We start from the raw sequence: 15,370 nt of genomic DNA, 5'->3' as shown, positions 1-15,370 counted from the left end.
CCCTACGTGACCTCTACTTATTACTTTCCCGATGACAACCACTGTAGATGCTTTCCTTCTAGATGATAAAAAATAGCCTGGGATGCTAACCACAGGCCCAGAACAGAGAACCAGTGATTTTGGGAATAATTATAGTTTAAATTTTGCCCTCCTGGGCCCCCATCAAAATCATCAGACTTCCATGATGGTCCAGTGGTTAAGAATCTGCCTGCCAATGCAGAGGATATGGGCTCGATCCCTGGTCTGGGAAGATTCCACATGTCAAGGGGCAAGTCAGCCCATGTGCCACAGCCACCGAAGCCCATGCTCTAGGGCTTGTGCCCTGCAACAAGAGAAGCCACTGCAATGAGAAACCCACGCACCTCAACTAGAGAAAGCCTGTGTGCAGCAATGAAGACCCAACACAGCCAAAAATAAATAAATAAGTAAATTTTAAACATCTGTCCTCACCGGCTCACAGTGTTCTGCTTTATTAGGGGTGAGACAGGAGTAACAGTCAAAATATCTAACAGCCCATAAGGCACAGGCACTAACCAATCCAAACAATGCTGGATGCTAGAGCAGGGTCACCCCCTGCTGTGCCAGGCACTAATCCTTAGTTGCTGAATCATGAGAGAGGTCTTGGGGTACTGGGAGTGCACTTGGGTGACTGAGGTTGGTAATGAATCACCGACAGGTTTTGAAGCATCTTAGTATTTTAGTAACCAGCACAGCTACACCAGGGCCAACAGTCTGAATATCATCTGCTGAGGTGGGGGCTGTTCCTCTCCAGGGTCCCCATGGAAGGTTCCAGTGTGGGAACTGACCCTGTTGCCCTTCAGCCCTCTGTCTGGCTTGCACTGGAGGGATAGAGTCCAGCCCTTCTTTCTAAGCCTGGAGCTGAGGTCAATGCCTCCAGTTCCTGGACCACTTCCAAGGCTCTCGGAAGCCCCTGTCAGGCCTCCTCAGGGCCGGCTGGCCTCAGACTCCCAGCTCCCAGGCGCCTTCCAGGAGCAGCGTGGACAGCTGCCGTCAGCTGGCACCAGGGACTTCTACACAAGAGACGGTGCGGCGTCTTCCTGCGGGGCTGGCGGGGGGCATGCTCTTGGCCCGCAGCCACCACACCACCCAGGCAGTCCCACCACTGTGTGGGGCAGAGATGAAAAAAAGAGACTTCTTTTCACGTATCTTCTCACTTCAAGGACTGCTTTAGCAACTACCTGAAATTTTTGAGAGCAGCCCCATGTTTTTGTTCATGATAAAGAGGTCACTCTGTGGTGCCACTCGGTCTACGTCATTTTACTGAAATGCTCTGGTTGGTTTATTTTGCTAATGCTTCTGAGAAGCAGAGTAGGGGAGGCTTTGGATACTGGTAGCCCTGGGTCTGAATTCTGGCTCCAGGGTCTGTAGGCCTGTCCCTTCCCTTCTGAGGCGATGTATTAGATTGGGTGAAAGTTCATTCGTGTTTTTTTGTAACATTGTACAGAAAAGACCAGAATGGACTTTTTGGTCATCCCAATAAATATCTCTGTAAATGAGGCTCACACAACACCTGGCTGAGGGTCTAATGAGACAAAGGCAAAACTGATAGATGCTCTTACAAACTGAGCACAAGACTGAGAATAAAAACATTTAGTCTCTGTTTCAGGTAGGAACTGCTAGTGTTATTCCAGTGTACCAATTTAGGTCTTTTAAAAATATACCCTTTAGGTTCACTCAAGCTGACTAAAAAGCAAACAAAGAGTGAATTTAGAGGTCAAAATGTTTGTTTTGTACAGACTTCGATCAAACCCATGAGAACTCAGAATTCTCCCCACTGAATGAAGTTAACATACTTCCTTTTTTCCAGGAAAACAGCTAACATACTTTAATTCATTAATATTTGTGTAACTAGCTAACATTTGCTTAAATTACAATAAATGCAACTTCAATTATCAAGATAATAGTAATATATACATAAACATTAAAAGGTGCAAAGGACCTTACAAGAGTTTCTTCAATTGTCTTGACATAAACACAAAGGAAAACTTGATTTGTTTAAATACTGAGCATCTGAACAAAAATAAACTTTGCTTTTGCCTACTTTGCTAAAAATTTCTTTTCTTAAAATAAGAATTATGGGGACTTCCCTGGCAGTCCAGTGATCAAGACTCTGCGTTTCTACTGCAGGGGGTGCAAGTCTGATCTCTGTTTGGGGAACTAAGATCCTGCATGTGGTGTGGCCAGAAAAAAAAAAAAAATTATGGAATCCCTGAGGCTTAAGTAGTAAAAGGCAAGGCCTAAAACAAAAATCCCGATCCTTCCACTCTCCTTTACTTAAGTAAACACTGATTTCAGTCCCAGAAATCAATCAATGAATAAGTCCTTAAGCAAAGTCCTAGTTCATGTTTTTATAGGAGTTTTAGCTACAGATGTATTTAGAAGTAATATCCAACCATTAAGACCATTAAGGAAGATTAATTTCTTCTGGAATTCTATCTCCTACATATAGACACATATCCAACTGCCTACTCAACATCTCCATATGAAGTCTGTCTAACACACCTCCATGCTCAGTACAAACTAACCTCCACAGATTTGCCCTCCACTCCACCCACCTTGCTCTACTTATAGGCTTCCTCATCTCAGTCTGATGGCACTTCCATTCCTCCTAGGCCTAGGACAAAGTCCTTGGAGTCTTCCTTGATTCCTCTCTTCTACTTACCATCATTCAATCCAACAGTTAATTTTGTTCCACCTTCAAAACAACCAGGCTCTGCAGTATTCACAATAGTCAAGACATGGAAACAACCGAAATGTCCATCAACAGATGTATGGATAAAGAAGATGTGGTACAGATATAAATGGAATACTACTCAGCCATAAAAAGGAATGAAATAATGCCACTGGAAGCAACATTGATGGGACCAGGGATTCTTTTTTTTTTTTTTTATTAGTTGGAGGCTAATTACTTCTTATACTAAGTGAAGTTAAGCTAGACTGAGGACAAATACCATATGATGTCACTTAAATGTAGAATCTAAAATACAACACGAATGAACATATCTACAAAGCATAGACTGTTTCTCTGTCTGTGTCACAGACACAGAGAAAAGACTTATGGTTGCCAGCGGGAAAGTGGGCCGGGGGAGGGTTAGACTGTGAGTTTGGGATTAGCAGATGCAAACCATTATACATAGTATGGAAAAACAGCAAGGTCCTATTGTACAGCACAAGAAACTCTATTCAATATCCTGCAATAAACCATAATGGAAAAGCACATAAATAATTATATATATATATATAACTGAATCACTTTGCTGTACCCCAGAAACTAATACAATATTGTAAAACAACAATACTTTGACCAGGAGAAACAACAAACAAAAACCAGACTTTGATTAATCCTCACCACCTTTAGTGTTGCCCTTCTGGCCCACAGCACTGTCATCTCTCACCAGATATTGCAATGGCCTCTCTCTTCAACTCTTGCTCTCCTGTACTGTATTCTCAACAAAGGAGCCAGAGGCATCCTTTAAAGAGCAAAGTCAGAGCATCAACTCTCATGGCTCAAAGTCCTCCCAAAGCTCCCCCTCACTCTTGAGTGACAGCTAGCATCCTACATGGGCCTACAAGGCCCTCTAGGACTCCTCCCTACTTCCCTCCTCCTCACTTTGTCCGGTCACACCAGCTCCTCCTCATTCCTTGAATACACCAGATTTGCTCCGCCTCAAGGCCCTAGGTAACTGCAAGGCAATTTCTCTCACCTCTTCCAAGTTCTCATTCGAATGCTACCTTCTCTGTGACAATCACCCCACCCGCCCCACTTAAATCTGTATGCCCACCAATGCCTTCCCACCCTTTCTACCCTGCTGCCTGTCTTCCTTAGCCCTTGTTACTTTCTAACCTTGTAACAGACTATGTAACTTACTATTTTGTTAGGTTTACTGTTATTATCCACATCTCCCACCTAGAATATAAGATCTACATGGACGGTACTCAAAAAATATTTCTGAATTAAGGGAAAATGCCCCTCGAAAAGCAAAAAACAAACAAACAAACAAAAAACCCATGAAATATCAAGAGTCCAAAAAGGGCTTGTAATGTTCAACTGCAGGACCCATATATTACATTTTATTTTCTTATTTAAAGAGGAGAGACAAAGACGTAGGATTGACACGGGGAAGAGTCTGCCGCTTGCCCAGGAAGACCCTGTGGAGGGGCATTCCCAGGGAGGAGTGGATCACCACACCTCTAGCTCAGGGACTGCACCTAAAGGTCCCCAAATGTTCTTACCTAGAGGCCCCCAAATCTCCTTATCGGGAGCCAGAGGGCTCAGACTCAGAATGACTGACCCATCTTAGAAATTCATGAGAGGCTCCCAGGCACACCAGTATTCACAAATGATGGCATTACTTTCCACTGACCATGGCCACTGTCCAGAATATACTCTGAGATATTGGTATCCAGGAAACTGATGTACTTTTTCAGAAGGGATCTTGGAATCAGGGCTAAGGCTGAGTAAGCCTCTTGAAGGCTACTTAATCTGGGCCATGGTGAGTCCTAATCTTCATCCATGCTACACAAGGGACAACCCCCTCCCCTTACTCCACAGTCCTGTCCACAATATTGAGGGTCTCTGTTTTTGGCCAACCCTGGGCAACACTGGGGATTTTCCCTTTCTGGGCTGTCCTTTTCTTTGCTCCAGGGGAGCCATCACTGCATACAAACTTTCTCCAGGTAGGATAGATTAGGTGTCTACTGTCAAGGTTACACCCATATTGCTGTAGCTCCCTCCAGGAACAGAGGTCACTTAGCTGGAGTTCTGTGAGCTCATAAACTCCTCAGTCTCTTGGCCCGCTCTTTTTAGGCATGGGTCTGGCCTTGTAGAGTCCAGAGGGGCACTGATATCAATGTCAAGTCCTTGGGAGTTCTCAACACTGCTGCCCATGCCACAGTCAGGAGCCATGATCCACGTCCACCACTGTCACTAGCTCTTTCAACCAAGACAACTCTCCTAGCCATTCTGGGCCTCAGTTTCCAAATCTAAAACTGAGGGGATCAAACCCGTGACTTATGCGTGTGTGTTAGTCTCTCAGTCCTGTCTGACTCTTTGTGACCCCATGGACTGTAGCCAGCCAGGCTCCTCTGTTCATGGAACTCTCCAGGCAAGAATGCTGGAGTGGGTTGCTATTTCCTTCTCCAGGGGATCTTCCTGACCCAGGGATGGAACCCCGATCTGCTGCATTGCAGGCAGATTCTCTTTTTTTTAATTATTATTTATTTTTTTTATTATTTTTTCATTTATTTTTATTAGTTGGAGGCTAATTATGAGGGTGGGAGATCTGCAGGCAGATTCTTTACTGTCTGAGCCACTGATTGAACCCTTGAAGGTTCCTTCTATTTCTAAAAACCCAGGGTTCTGTTTTTTTTACCTATCTCTTTAAGTTCTGAATAGTGACAATAGCATCCAAAATCCTCTTTCTGAAACTTTCCCCAAGGCCAGATGTTCCTGGCACTGAAGTAGGAGAAAAAAATAGTTTTTGAGTAACCTAACATTTTTGTCTTTTGGAGCACATTATCCTCTGGCCTTTTCAATTCCCCTTCCCCTATTGCTACTTCCTTATGAGTCCTTAAAAGCAGTTTTTAAAAAGTAAACTGTCTACCCTTCCAGATTCACCACGATCAATCTTATAATAACATTATTTCCTCCCCAGTTATTTTCCCTACATAAAACCTCTCAAACACTTTCATTCTGGCAACTGTGCTTATTCATCAGCCTTGATTTGCAGGGGAAAGCATTAAATGCTCCAAGGAAGTAGAACATAAAGCTTAGACGCAGGGCTGGGGGAGGAAGTAAGCGGTCCACGCAGGTGAGTTCTTTCCTGAGCCTGTTTTCAGGAGGTGACGGGCATTTGAGGCAGGAGTGAGAGTTAAGCACAGAAAAAAGAGGGGCATACAAAGGGAAGGAGAGAAAGAGTGAAGGCGCAAGTCTGCTTTGAAAGAGCTTTCAGGCAAAGCCCTGGTGGCAGCCCATCAGGAATGTTGGGTTGGTGAAATGACTTCTGGAACTGAGACTTTCCTAAGAAGCCACACCGCAGTGGGAGGGCGGGGCTGGCGCCGTCCGTGCAGCTGTCTGCGTAGCAAGCTGCTGAGGTCTTGGGCAGCCCCTGCACTGGTCCCACACCCAGTTTCCAGGAGGCAGGATCATTCTACAGGTCTCTAAAGTCTTCAGGGAAGACCAGGTCTTTCTGTAGCCAGCTTGGAAATCAAAAAATGCTCCAAACCACCCCGTAAACAGTCAGATATTTATTGAAAGAATAGCAATTCACTAGCAGACCCTCCAAATGAATCTATAGGCATAATACACGAATAACTTCCTAGCTTGAAGTTAGCAGCATATTCTAAATAATTGTAGGTGCCAAGATACCATCCAATGACTTTTAATTGAGGAAGCATCTCCAGGAGATAGTGAAGGATAAGGAAGTCTGGCATGCTGCAGTTCATGGGATCCCGAAGAGTCTGACATGACTTAGAAACTGTACAACAACATGTGTGTATGGGTGGCTGCATGTGTATGTGCAAACATGTATCCTAATATTAAAAAAACAAAAGAATCTGTGTTTTTATGTCACACTAGGATTACAAACCAATACAATGAGTGAACCTAAAATATGACATATTATTAAAACCCAGACACAAACAAAAGTAGGAAGCAAGCCTAACTCATACCAGAAAGTATCAAAAACAGACACTCTGGTAAGTATCCAGCTAGTTAGACAGTCTCAAAGCAGTAACTTCTAATTAGTATTGAGAAATTACAATGTTGGTGGTATATGAACACCTCCTGGTGAAACTGGCACTGGATGTCATGTACACCAGGAAGGACTGCTGCTGAAGTTTGCTCATATGTTGCATCATAACAGGGTTCCACCTCCAGGATTCATCTTGTCCTAGTTTATTTATTTATTTATTGAGAAAAAGTTTTCCCTTTCATTAATAAACAAATGCAAGCATTTTGGTCATTTTCTGATACCCTTTTGAGAGGGGTGGAGAACAGCACAAACTTTCTAACTGATGAAGAAGTGGAGGAAAACTGAAATGGCAGAGGCAAGAATCAGTCAGATACACAGGCAATCCGTTCCCTAATCTCGATGGTACTTCACTTAGAAGTCAGCGCCTCCAGCAAAAGCAGTCCCCACAGGACTGTGTCCCTCTGCCCATCACATCTTCCCTACCAGTTCCTTCCTGAAAGTCTGAAATCAAAACAAACACCATGGACACAACTCCAGAAGAGTCCCACTACTCTTGTTCCTTTTCCTGGGACACAGTTCAATTCCTCTTTGGGTCCTTACTACCCAGAAGCAAAATACACTTTTTTTTTTTTGAGGCATTCATGAAGAAAAATGACAATGATTTTGTAATCTGAGGTATCTTTGAGTCTGTGCATTTGGAGGGAGGGTGGTAATAGGAAGACATAATTACTGGATGATTCTCAGAAGGTATTTTTATCCCAGCACGGAGTTCAGTTTTAGTCAACAGAATTGAGGATAAGGCTTTTTCCCGAAGTTTACATAGCTAAAAAAGTATAAAGTATGGAAAGAATAAAAAGCACTACCCTAAGCTCTTCCCTTTCTTCCCTTTCCCTTCACTTTTGTCAGTTTTCAAAAACCAAACTGAAAATGACTGAGACTTTATGTAGCACTCTGAAGAGTTAAAATAAAAATTAAACTGTTGAAAAAAAAATATTATTGAAACTCATGCTCTTTCCCAAGGGTGGAGGTCACAGGAGGCAGCTGGTACCAGTGGACAATATGAACATTAGAACCTGCATATGCAATACTTTAAAAAAATCTACAGTTCTCTAAATATCCAGAATATATAAAGAAACTTAAAGCTCAACAACCAAACACCAAATAACCTCACTGAAAAACAGGCAAGGGACTTGAACTGGTATTTCTCCAAAGATGATCTGCAAATGCCAACAAGCATATAAAAGGATGCTCAATATCACTAATTGTTAGAAAAATACATATCAAAACTGAGATATCATCTTACATCCTTTAGGATGGCTGCTATAGAAGGGGAAAAAAAACAGAAATTAACAAGTATTAGTTAGGTTTTGGAGAAAATGAAACCCTGGGGCACTGTTGGTGGGAATGTAAAAAGGTACAGCTGGTATGGAAAACAGTATGGCAATTCCTCAAAAAATGAAAAACTGAAATACCATATGATCCACCAATACCACTTTGGGGTATATATACAAAAGAACTGAAAGCAGTATCTCAGAGAGGTATGTGTACACCCATGTTCACAGCAGAAGCATTATTGAAAATAGCCAAAGGTAGACGTAATCTTGGAGAAGGCAATGGCAACCCACTCCAGTGTTCTTGCCTGGAGAATCCCAGGGACGGGGGAGCCTGGTGGGCTGCCGTCTATGGGGTCGCACAGAGTCGGACACGACTGAAGTGACTTCTCAGCAGCAGCAGCAGATGTAATCTAAATGTCACCCACAGAAGAATGAATGAAGAAAATGTGGTATATGTAACAGACTATACTATACAGCCTTACAAAGGAAGGAAATTTTGACACATGCTACCACATGGATGAACCTTGAGGACTTTATGCTAAGTGAAATAAAGCAGTCATAAGAAGACAAATATTGTATGATTCCACTTATATGAAGTATCTAGAGTAGTCAAACTCATAGAAACAGAAAGTAGAATGTGGGTGCCAGGGGCTGGGGGGAGGGGAAATGGAGAGTTGTTTCATGGCTACAGAGTACCCATTTCTCAAAATGAAGAAGTTCTTGAGATTAGTTGTACAACAAGGTAAATACATCTAATGCTACTGAACTACACACTTAATAGTTGAAGATGGTAAATTTTATGTGTATTTTACCACAGTTAAAAAAACCAAACCTATGCTCCCAATATTTCCCAGTATGGCAGTGATGATAACAACAATACCTCCCCCATGCCCAGGAACTTCTCTCTGAGAAAGCCCAGAGAGATAGATGGCCTACAGACCTGCTGATGCTGACGCAGAAAGACGGCCAAGGATGAATTCAACTGTAAAGGTTGCACTCATCAGTTTCATTATTTTCTTCTTCTCTACTAGCATGAATACTTTGTATATCTCACCCTTTCACTCCTCTGAAGCCCAAGCCACTCCAATATCTGTAGATGCTGCTTCTGACGTGTTACTCTGTATTATCTGAGACTCTGGGGAAAAGAGACCTGCCTATATGTCAGGGTCCCGGAGAAGACGGATTGTGAAGTCAGCCCCTTCCTCTTCTTATTTAGAGAATGCAGTGACATGCCCATGTAGTCCCTCCCCATAAAATTCAGCATTTTTCAACTCCAGGTAAAAGGTGACCATTTATGTTTCTACTTTTGGCCTCCACATTGAACTGGCAGCACTTCCTGTCTATTAATTACATGTGAGATTAATATTTCAGGTGTTATCCACCATCCAACAGGATCTAGCACCTTCTGCTCCTCTGAGTCCTCCTTCTTTTTTTTTTTTAGAACCACTTTCAGGTTTGGGGATCAGAGACTTTGCATAATAATGACACTTAATAAACCTTGTCTTGTATCTCAAACATAAAGGAACACAGGGAATGTGGAAAGTTAGAGGAATGGATGGGCAGAGAACAAATGTCCCAAGGGGAAAAGGAAAGAGCTTTCAGAAGGATGCATTCTGAAAAAAGATGTCAAGTCCATCTGGAAAGCATTTAAAGAAATAAAAAACCCTTTTCCGCTATGAGCAGCAGATTAGCAGACTACAAAACTCTCTGAACAATAAATCTCTAGGACCAATTAAAAAATCAGAACAAAACTGAAAGAAGAGTTCCTTCGAGGCATGTCCAGCTACCACGAAGATGTAAGCCTCTTTCTGCTGTTCAGGGGTGCTCCTGGTGCCATATGCAAGAGACCTCTCTACCACAGTTCCCCCCATGAGGCTCCTCTAGGCATTTATTTGTGCAAAGGACTCCAATACAAAGAAAGTCCAATCTCTCCTCTAGCCCCTACCTCTGACTGGAAACATGGACTGCCTCCCTCAGAGCCAGTATAGGGTTTCTAAAAGCACTAGGGCTGAGATCTCTAACTTCCAATCCTCCCTTAGTCTGTCAGTTTCCTTACCATCTTCTTGCACAACATAGTAGCAAAAAATGGGGGAAAAAATGTGGCAATCTGAGCACATTATCAACAATTTTCTCTTGCCTCATAGTTTTGGTTATTTCGCATTACTAGGATATAAACAACACGTGAGTCCGCTAACCCCTCACCCCACTGTTGTTCTGTTTTTCAGTACAGACACTTTGTAGAACCCTCTGGGCTGGAATGAAGACAGGAAACAGGAAGCTCCCAAACCTGGGCTCTTCTCTGCTTTTCTCTCTCTACCTCTATTAATACATGAACACAGCTACGCAAGAATTAGTCTGTTTTCAAATGGTCCAGAAAAACAAAAAACAAACAACTCGTCGCTGGCTAACCTGTTCTAGTGCTTAATAAGAGCCCAAGAAGGTAGTGACTTCTTTCCTGTCACTCAGATTTGAGACATTTTCCTTTTTTATTCAGGTCTGAAAGTGGTAGGCCATTGTGCAAGAGCCTTTTGTTGAAAGTTCCTTATTAAACTGTCCCTCATGGGCCATCAGATGAATAACCTTGGGCCATTTAGCTATATCTGGGCTCTAATTTCCAAAGCTTCAACCATCTCTCAGGTTCTGCTCTAGACACTTCAGATCGTCCTCTCTGGAGATGTACAGGCTGAAGACAAAGCCCTGGTAGCAGGCAGACCTCATGGCTCCCACACAACCAGGACAGGACAGCGCCAAGCTGTGTTCTCAGAACCCGCGGTGGGGGCAGGGCAGGCAGGGGACTTCCTCATCCCACATTCAAACTGCCCGCACCCCTTTACTTCCATTTTCAATAAAAGAAGGAAAATTTTAAAACAACAGTAGAAGACAAGGAGGAAGGAAGAGAGCATAAAAAAATTTAAAAGGGAACTTGAGACTTGATAAAGATATGAGAAACAATTTTAACAGGAAATACAAGCCAAAAGATTCATTCCACCAGAAAATAAAAAGTGCATAAAAGCAACAGACTTTTGCATAGTCTTGTAGCATGTTTGTCCATACAATATTGCTGCATTTTCTACTGCCCTTTGAACACCCTGCGACTGCCCGTAAACACAAGCTGATGGGTCCTGGTTTATGCTAACAGGTGAACTTGATGAGAAGCTTAACTAAATTCCATGAAATAAGTAATTTAAGGACCATGTGATGGTTTGCTTTTTAGGGCACAGAAGTTCTGAACCGGGAAGCAAGAGATTCTGAGAATTTCATTTTCATAATAAGGGCCGGATGCTTATTCCTCTAACAGCGCGTGGCCACCAGCTACACCCTGGCTCTTACATTCAAAGCTGGAGCAATTTCTTCATGTCACAAAAAAGTGCTCAAGGCAGCTTAAGGAAAGAGAACCAGTTAGGTATTTTAGAGCGGCTATGAAAGATCTTTCAGGGGGAAAAAAAGGAGCACTAACCTGTGTTGTTTTAATCCGCTGAAAACGACTGAGTTCTCAAGCTCCCCTGCTGTCTTGCAGCGACTTCCTGTAAGTGTTGCATGTGACATTAGACTTCCTCACTGCACCTTCTCTGACTCGTTCAAGGAGCGGTCAGAGACATGTGATAAGATCGTCTCCCTGCCTACTTCACGCTGGGGTAACCCTGTGTCTCAAGAAATGGCTGTGTCCCCACAGGGGTCCCCAGCTGGCCTCAGACATCCCCAGGGCTCAGGTAAAGAGGAGAGAAGCAAGGGGATGGGGTGGGGGAGGTGGGGGACAGTGGTGTCTGGGCTCCTGGCTCTTCTGATGCCCTAAGGAGGGGGAGAAAGGGACAGACCGAGGCTCTTGGGCCCCCGGGTAGCCCCGCCTTGGGGCAGGATGGCACCTGGGAAGGGCAGCCAGCTCACGGTGGAGCCTGGAGCTTGGGCGCTGGCCTGTCACCAGGATGGGCCCAGTGCCACCACCCTGGGGACTGCTGAGGAAGGGCGGCCATGCGCTGCACCCAGGGCGTCCCCAGGATCTTCTCTGGAGGGCACCAGCACGGACAGCACACCCAGGGCCTGGCTCACGTCCTTCTGCACCTTGCAGCCACAGGGGCCACTCAGCCTGAGTATCCTGGGCCAGTCCCAAGTTCACGTCCAGTCTAGTTAGTCCTGCTGTCAGATGGTGTGCCCTAACTTTGGGTTCAGCAAACAAAGCCATGGTACTCTCTGCCTCCCAGGGCTACATAACGGGCACACATTTTCCCCTTGCTGGTCTCCAAAATATGCCAGGCTTTTGGTTTCTCCTGAAAGGGTTGACTTCATCTTCCTGTGGGATGGATGGGGTTTCTAGGGGCATGCGAGCCCTGGTTTTGGGGGCCCTGATGCTGGCCTGCCAAGAGCAACAGGGAGAGTGCCCCTCTGCGCCCCCAACAAGGGTGAGGCCTGGAGCAGAGCTGAGGCAGGACCAAGCAGGAAGCTCAAGGGAGCCATTCTAGCCTGCTTGTCCCTGTGGTCAGTACCCTCCTCTCTCCTTTTATAATTCCTCAAGCTCTCTGGAGGTCCAACATACTGGAATTTATGGATGCAGGCAGTGGTGTGTGGAAGTGAAACAATGTCCTGGACCAAGGGGAAAATAGTCTGTAATTTATACAACCTGACTCAGTGCAGAAACCCCAATGACTGTTCCTATTTGGCCACCCTGGTGTAATTCTTTAAAAAAAAAAAAAATGCTTTTAAAGGGATTTTTTTTCTTTTTGGTTGTTTTTTAGAAAGGTAACTGTAGACAAGCTCACTGTTCCAAGTCTTGAAAATATGACCCTATAATTCCCCAAAGAAGTTTTCCATGTGAGAACACCAAGTGAGGAAACGGATCCTGGGAGTCAGGACCTTGGATCACACGAAACTCTGCAGTCTCACCACATGAGTGCCTTTCTGGCTTTGAAAACACACATAACTGTTTTTACCATTCTGACAGCTGATGGCTGGTTTTCTGACTGAACTGTACAGTTAGATTAGCCATCTGAGTCAACATGGCTAAAAGCATAGCCATCACTTTAACATAAGAATAATGGTAAAACTTTGCCATCTTGGAAAAACAAAATACTCCATGGATGATAAATAATAATGAATCGACTTGAATATATTTAGAAGTGTCACATTCTGGGCTAAGCTGCCAGTTCCATTTTTTTAAACTAAGCAGTTACATATGTTCTACTTCAATCATGCTCTGTGTGGAATTTTCAACGGTCTCAACAAAATACATTATAATTTCCCTTAAAATCCCCTAATCTGGCCTCCTGTCCATGATTTTTGTTTTTTCTGTTTAGGCATTAAAAGAATTTTAACAACTTTGTCTTTTAGAGCAGCTGCAGATTTACAGAAAAATCAAGAAGATAGTCGGGTTCTCATTCTGTACCCAAGCTCCCTGATATTAAAATCTTACATTTAGTATGACAGATAAATAGCAATTAAGAAACCAAAACTGATATATTATTATTAACTAAGGACCATAGGTTCTTTAGGTTTTCTTAATTTTTCCCCATGTCCTTCTTCTGTCCCAGAAATCCCATCCAGGATACCACATTACGTTTAGTCATCGCGCCTACTTAGGCCCCTCTTAGCTGTGACAGTTTCTCAGACTTTCCCTGGTTTTGATGACCTCGACAGTTCTAAGGAGTACTGGTCAGGTATTTTGTAGAAGGTTCCACAACTGGGATCTGCCTAATGTTTTTCTCATCATAAGACAGGGTGATTGGGTTGTTTAGAGGAAGACCACAGAGGTAAAGTGCCATTTTAATCACATTACATCATGCATATTTACTGTCAACGTAATTTAACACTGTTGATCACGGCCTTGATCACCCAACGTAATGTTTGTCATGATTCTCCATAGAAGGTTGCTCCTCACCCTCTTCTATACTGTTACACTTCGGAGAGAAAAGCTTGAGGGTGAAGTATCTATATAAATTATTTTGAATTTTTCTGCAAAGAAGACTTACCACTTCTCCCCATATATTTTCAGTCATTTGTTATATCAGAATGATCTCACAGATATTCATTTCATACTTTGGGTTATAATTCAACACAATTTTACTAACTTTGTTGCTCAGATTAATCACCTTTGGCTGGTGGGAGCTCTTTCAGTGGGCTCCTTGTTCCTTTGACATTCTCCTATCAATATTCTGTTTCTTGGTTTTTATTTTCAAGCATTTCATTATTCTGGCACTAAAATACGCTCCGTGCTTATCAAATATAGTACCTCCCCAGCTGTCCATGACATTTTTTGTCTTGACAAATGAATGAAAGAAAATAAATCTATGGGCCTGAGAAAACGTTTATGTGCCTTCAATTTTCATTAGTTCTGTCCTGTGTATTAGTAAACATGTTTTGAATTTTTGAAGACTTTTTTTTATATGTACCATTTTTAAAGTCCTTATTGAATTTGTCACAATATTGCTTCTATTGTATATTTTGGTTTTTGCCATGAGGCATGTGGACCCTTAGCTCCTTGAGCAGGTATCTGACCCACACCCCATGCATTCGGGAAGGCAAAATCTTAACCACTGGATCACCAGGGAAGTCTCTGGTAAACATTTTAAAATTGCTTTTATAAACTTAGTCCTATCTTCTACCAGCAAAAAAATACCAAAACACCAACTGAGTGAGATTCTGCATTTCCTTAATTCCAAGACACGTGTTTGTTTGTTTTTGCTTTCATATTCTAACATTTCTGGACAAAGTGTACATTTAATACCATGTCCTTGCCCCTACCTCCTCACCTGTCATGAACTTAATGGTACAGCTGATGGTGTCTTGGGAATGGAGGGGATACTAGTTATTTGGACTATAGGCATTATTTAACTACTTTCACTGATTTTCCTTTCCCCCACTGAACAAATACTTTGACTAAAGTGGTTTGATGTGTAGCATCTGCAGATTTTTACCTATTTCCAGACACAATCTAACTTTACCTCGAATCACAAATTCGCATCAAGTGTTAAATTCTTTTCAATTTTTTATGGATTTAATATCTGACTCCTTTTATGTTTATCATGTCACTTTTTCAAGATCTTGGGATCCATCATCATGCCTGAAGGGCCTAACATTGACACTAAGGGGCTGCAGGAATGATGTCTCACTCCTGTGGATGAGAACTAAAAGTGCTTACTGGTCAGAAGCAGATCAGAAAGGCCTCCTGAGTTCCACCTTTCCACTCAGGGAAGCCATCCAACTACAGAATGGCAAAACTGGCTATTCTGTTCTCTGGAGCTGGGAACTCATGAACTGATGCTGCTTTGGGAGTGTCACGCTTTATAGAATTTTTTTTTTTCTTTTAATGGACAGAAACTTGTTCACCCAATC

At 43.0% G+C, this 15,370-nt stretch overlaps 1 protein-coding gene across 3 annotated transcripts in view; it reads right to left on the bottom strand.

Moving 5' to 3' along the window:
- The window catches only part of WIPF1 (WAS/WASL interacting protein family member 1), a 124,343-nt gene that overhangs the window by 68,612 nt on the left and 40,361 nt on the right, over window positions 1–15,370 (bottom strand). Inside the window, exon 1 of one of the 3 annotated variants that reach the window (XM_061135735.1) lies at window positions 11,505–11,604. The exons of the other annotated variants lie outside the window; for them this stretch is intronic. The gene's annotated coding sequence lies outside the window, so the exon portion shown is untranslated. Of the gene's footprint in view, window positions 1–11,504; window positions 11,605–15,370 lie in introns of those variants that run through there. 3 annotated transcript variants of the gene reach the window in all.

This window comes from Dama dama, chromosome 33 (assembly GCF_033118175.1).
Source record: "Dama dama isolate Ldn47 chromosome 33, ASM3311817v1, whole genome shotgun sequence".
Taxonomy (NCBI): domain Eukaryota; kingdom Metazoa; phylum Chordata; class Mammalia; order Artiodactyla; family Cervidae; genus Dama; species Dama dama.
This window is presented reverse-complemented; position numbering and strand designations above follow the sequence as displayed.